The sequence below is a fragment of the Centruroides sculpturatus genome, unplaced genomic scaffold, assembly GCF_000671375.1.
Source record: "Centruroides sculpturatus isolate CEXI.00-Female unplaced genomic scaffold, Cexi_2.0 scaffold106, whole genome shotgun sequence".
Lineage (NCBI taxonomy): Eukaryota > Metazoa > Arthropoda > Arachnida > Scorpiones > Buthidae > Centruroides > Centruroides sculpturatus.
Window position 1 is genome coordinate 716,620 of NW_019384517.1, and position 5,862 is coordinate 722,481.

Below are 5,862 nucleotides of genomic sequence, written 5' to 3' on the forward strand. Positions count from 1 at the left end.
AAGTGTGCTTCACATTTACAATGCCACCACTTCTCCCTTTATTATCATGTACTGTACTCCCGATCTCGTGTACTTAAGGGGTTTAAACAGCTAGCTAGGTTGCAACAGTTTTCTGTTTTGATCACTAGATGGCGACATTGGCTACGTATCACTTCACAACGTGGATGATAGACTGAAGAGCGAGGGTGAGGACAAACATGTCGTCAAACTCCTAGGCTTACAGGAAAGTGGCGCTGAACGTCCGACGTACACGTTTTCGCGTTTAAAACTTCGGCCTCAACCTCGCTAACAGTACGTAGGTGAGGTGTATGTATGAGGGGAAAAGTTAACAAATAAATGCAACAAAAGAAAATGATGATGAGCCGAAATTTTATTTCTTCAAATTAACCTCCAAAAAATCACTTATAATTACAAAGCACTAGTTTCACGACAGACTTCGATTTTATCTTCAATTACAGCCTTTGGGTTAGCATCGTACAGTCTTCCAGAGAACTTTGTTTTGACCTACTTAAAAATCGATATTTCAATTTGATTAATGTTTCCTTCGGGGGGGTTTGCATATACAAGAGAAATAGAGAGATATAGAGAGAGATATACTACTTGTGGATAATCACGCAGAGAAACAATGTCACACGTATAGCACAGTTACTGATTTATAAATATATTTAAATATACAGTGACCACAAGTTTGAAGCTTTGTTTTTTTTAAAACTGTTCACAATGTGTTTTTTTTTTACGGGCAAATGGATGGTACAGTACCTGGGATGGCCGGAGACCGGCTGCTCTCGTCCCCGCATCCAAACGACGGTTTCCCCATTCTCCTCTAAAGCGGAAGAATAATTTTGTTAAATTCCCACCGGCGAGTTGGGTTCTCTTCGAAAATCATACGGTGATGCACTGCGTGAATATGTTTAAAAATGCTTCGGACCGAAGCTTTTTGTTTATTTTTTACAAATACTAATCCTTTGAGGATGCGATTTGTTTCGATTAATGTTCCGCTTAACAAGATTTTTGTGCCACAAATTAAAAAATATCTAAGAAAAGGAACATCAATAAATTAAAATGAATTGAGCATACACTGCGTAATAATAATAATAATATAATAATAATAATAACCGGCATAAAACAAACTTTAAAATGAGCACATTCAAGTTTTGCATATATATATAATTAGATAATACAATATTTCTTTTAAAAAATAACAAGATTAATAAACTTCTTTGTCAACTTCATACAAATGTCATGATCTTAGCAAAAAAGAACAATGGAACTACTTTGAAAAAGGCATATTTTGTCAATTAAGCAACAAATTAACTCACCAAAACTTTTACAAATGCTCTTCTTTTTTTTTTTTTAATTTGGATGGTGATATAAATAATATACATTTTGATTTAACTGCATCTTAGAACTGTTTTAACAAAACTGTGAATTCATTTCCCCCCTTTAACAATGACATTTTAGTGAATTAAGTGATGCAATTCACACGACACAAAGTGTACAAAATATATCTTGGTCAGTTCTAGCACAGCATTATTTTTTTTTTGTGTATTTTTTCCAAAAATTGTCATTAAACAAGAACACATGCTTGAAGCCATTGGTTAATACATGTCAAACATTTTTTTTTGTCTCATTAGGAACTACAATAAACAGATTAACTATTTACAGAAACGAGTTCACCTATTACGTTCCTTTAAATGTCCCCCTTCACAAAATTACGTTGGCGATATAGTAAAAACAAACAAACGAATAATAAAAAGATCCTCCCGCGCCGCCCTTCGTCCGCGTAAGGTTCGGTTTCGACTCGTGTTCAATTAATCTCATTAGGTACTCTTAAAAAATTTACCTTACCTAAGTGCATTAAAGCATTTATATCCAGGTATTTGGCCGTTGTGGACTTTGAAAACAAAACAATTTTTTTTTAACCTGATGATCCATCTAAAGATAGGAAACATCACAGACAAGAAACTGGCTAGATGATTCCAAAAAAGGCAACAGAATATATATATGTTTAATATATATATAATATATATATATATTTTTATATTAAAGTCCTTTTAAACCAAAGGTTTGAACAGAGGCAATAAACTGCAAGCACCTGGTCCTAATTTTCTTGAATATTGCATTGCTTGTTTGTTCTTTCTTCCCTGTAATTTTGAATAAAGAAAACAATGATATTTAAGAATATATTCTGTAAATAGTGTGTTTATTCATGCCGAATGTATTGGTAATTAATAAATGAAAATATTTTTATTAGTCAAAATGAAATAACTGGATTGAGAAATGAGAAATTAAATTCTTGTTTCTCAAGCAGTCAACTACAGTGCAATAGTGATTTACAGAATCATGTTTAATAGTTTAATATAAATAGTAATTTTCAAGTTATTGTATTAAATCTTTGTACATACAATTGCTTTAACTGTATAAAAATTTTCATTTAGCTGCTGATTCATAAAACTTGGCCCTTTCCACGAATTCATGCGAGTCCAGAGAGGAAGTTAATGGGCAGTCTTTTCAAAGAATGAATTGTAGATCCCACCTGTGGACTGATGTAACTTGGTGGGGACAGAACATTTTGCTTTTTATATATTTACAGATTATGTATGTAACAAAAGTCGTATGAACTCACCAAAACAACTATACACAAGAAAATTCCTCCCCTATACAATGCATGTAAATTAGAATTAAAGTTAAAAAACATAATATTGCAATATCATTACAACAATTTATATGCATCAAACTGGCAGTAAAACTTACAGTAACACTCATAAAGTTATCCTCTGAACTTTTATGCATTTCCATAAAATACAGTAGACCCCCCTATAATGCTTAGATACGTTCCATGCTAACCGAAAATTACGTTGTAGGAATGATTAAATACGTGAGCCAATCGCAGCCCGATAGGTGGGAACTTAACGAACTAAGGCTGTACGAAAGGTTTTCTACTATAAAATTAACCGATTCTAGACTAATTCCACTCAACATTTCCAAAACACGTATAATTTTTTGGGAATAATCTGTATAAACTATGCTATAAACAAAAAATTGTAGGATTACTTACACCGTTCGACTACGCCGTTGCTTAAAGCTGGTTTTCATTGCGGAACAGCACGCGAAACGACGGCCGCAATTTCTGATAACGAATTTTTGGCGGAAAAATAACTTGACCTTTGGAGACATCATTAATATAAATAATTTTTATGGACGTTGAATAAGAAGTGTTTCTTTCACAAGAAATGTATAAAATTAGTGCTGTATTAGACTTANCCTGTAAATTCCAGGAAAGGGATCTCGATCATCATCATCATGTACGGTGGAGGGGGTGGTGCGCCATCGTGAAGAATCTCCCAGATTATGTACATCATCCACGTGGTTCCATTTTTAGGATAGGTTGTTACAAAGATATCATCCTCGGTTGGTTGATAAGCGATAGTTTCTAAAACTTTCTCCTCATCCAGAAACGGTTCCGGAAACGGAAACCCATTGATGTACTTCAGAGGGATTTTTGTTAATGGCTCATCTTTGTTCATTTTCGATTTCTGTGAATGATGTAACAATAATTTTAAATTTAAACGACACAATAATAAATTCTTAATGAATTGTTTTTCAATTTAGCGCGCAACTCTAGTCGGATTTTATCCTTAACCGCCTCAAGATAATCTACATTTCTATATATTTTTCGAGTTTATCGTAATAAAGGTTATCTCTTGCACGTGTTACAGTTCTAATACCCTATCTTCGAAAATAAGCCTACAGCACTAATTTGAGGCTCTCTGACACTATAAATTTCCTTTTAAAAAAATCTACACCATTTCTGAAATACCTCAGATTCTACTTATACATTTCACATTAACATTTAACTTAAAGAGTATCAAATTAACATTATAAACAAAGCAGCATCAGCTGTTTACACGCGTAAAAAAAACGACAAGTGCAGTCACTTCACCAATCGATTAATCGAATAGTAGGACAAAACTACATCTACAGTGAGAAATCACGACAATTCAATTTAACGTATTGATATGATTAGTTTAATGTACAGTACTAACCTTTGCCAAAGGAAATCGTTAGTATGTATCAGCACCGAAATGGGTAATACACAAGTGTGCTATCGGATTTTCATCCGGTTATCGGTAGATGTTCCACAGCGTTCGGATTGGCTAGACAAATATAGGAAGATTACGCAAAAAAAATCGTATCGTAACGAATTACGAGTCCACTCAGTTATAATATGCAAAGTTATAATACAATATTCAAATTCCTTTCCGCTCTCGTGGGTTTTAAATAGCTAGCTAGGGATGCAGCAGTTTGCCGTCTTGATCACTAGATGGCGCCATCAGCCAGGAATCAACAATACGTACTGTACTGTACTGTACTGTACGTGAATTACATAGCAGTGACGTGTGTGGAAAGAGGGAGAAATTAAACAAATAAACGTAACAAAAATGGCGATGAGCTGAAATTTTCGAATTAAGCTAAAAAAAAAAAAAAAATCGCACATAATTGCAAAACACTAGAGGACAGACTTCGATTTTATCTTCGTTACGACAATTTGGGTTAACTTCGAATAGTCTTCCGGAGAACTTTGCTTTGACCTACATAAAAATCGATATTTCAGTTTGATTAAGGTTTCCTTCGGGGGTTGCAAGAGCATATGTAAGAGAAATAGAGATGCGTAGTCTCGTAACGCAAGGCATTAAGCCGTGGCTTATTTAACTTATGTGCAAATGCTGCCCTACGGATGTCCGAAATTACATTCCTCATTTTTGGTCTCTAATTATATTTTACACTATGGTTTCGAGGTACAAATATCTAATCCACTACTACGGGTTTGACGTGCCTGACGGTTCTGTCTTAAAAGAATGGAAATAATTAGTTGGATGGATAGAATAACTAATGAGATGATTACGAGTGGGCCTGGAAAGGAACCTGATGGTCAGCATCTAGAGAAGAAAAACAGCATATGCTGGGCATATAATAAAAGGATCCTCGGGGAAACTGATAAAAGTTCAGGGAATGGTGGGCAGACGGAGAAAGAGAGGACCTAGGCGTAACAATAAAAAAAATACACTGGAGAAGAACTGTCCATCAACTGAAACCCTCTGTAAAGAGGACGTCATGTGAATGAATAAATTATATTCATTTATTCATTCACATTTATTAAATTATTTTAAAAAAATCAGATTACGTAACAAAATATAACAAATTCAAAAAGGTAACAAAATTAATTTTTTTACCTTTTTGAATTTGTTAAAAATAAACGGAAAAAAGTTTATCGCAAGCAAAATATCTGAAATTTTATCCTAAATATAAAAGAAAAGAGGAACAAAACTAATATTTAAAAAAAAATTTTAAATGTATTCGAGCTTATAACTTCAAACCTTTCTTCACTGGTCATAAATTATATAAAAATTAGAAAAATAAAATTTAAACTTGTTTAAATTTATGGCTTGTGTTGTGAAGCAGAAATTTTTAAAAATTGTTTTATTAACGCATTTGAGTTTTCTATTAAAAACACTAATTAGGAGATTTTATTTCTGATGAACTTATCTTATTTATTACTTTTTTAAATTCAGATTTTTTTGTTTTAAATTTTTGAATTAAAATTTTACCACTTCAAATACTAAGGTCATAAATCTTACAAGCTTAAATGTTTACTACAATTTAAGTCTTTTATAAATTTAAAATCAATTTTATTGGCAGGAATTACAAGCTAAAATATGTTTTTTAGATATTTTTTACTTTTAAAAAATAATTTAAAAATATAATTTAAATTTTTTTATTTATATTAATAATAATAAATTACATTTAATAACAATTTAAATTCTTTTAGAAACAGCTGAATATTTTGTTGAATTAATTAAT

General features: G+C 32.3%; 1 protein-coding gene across 2 annotated transcripts in view; it reads right to left on the minus strand.

Moving 5' to 3' along the window:
* Positions 1-352: 352 nt before the first annotated feature.
* The window catches only part of LOC111622608 (ras-related protein Rab-10-like), a 29,825-nt gene continuing 24,315 nt past the window's right edge, over positions 353-5,862 (minus strand). For both annotated transcript variants that reach the window (XM_023365020.1, XM_023365021.1), the window contains exon 7: positions 353-2,144. The gene's annotated coding sequence lies outside the window, so the exon portion shown is untranslated. The remainder of the gene's footprint in view (positions 2,145-5,862) is intronic.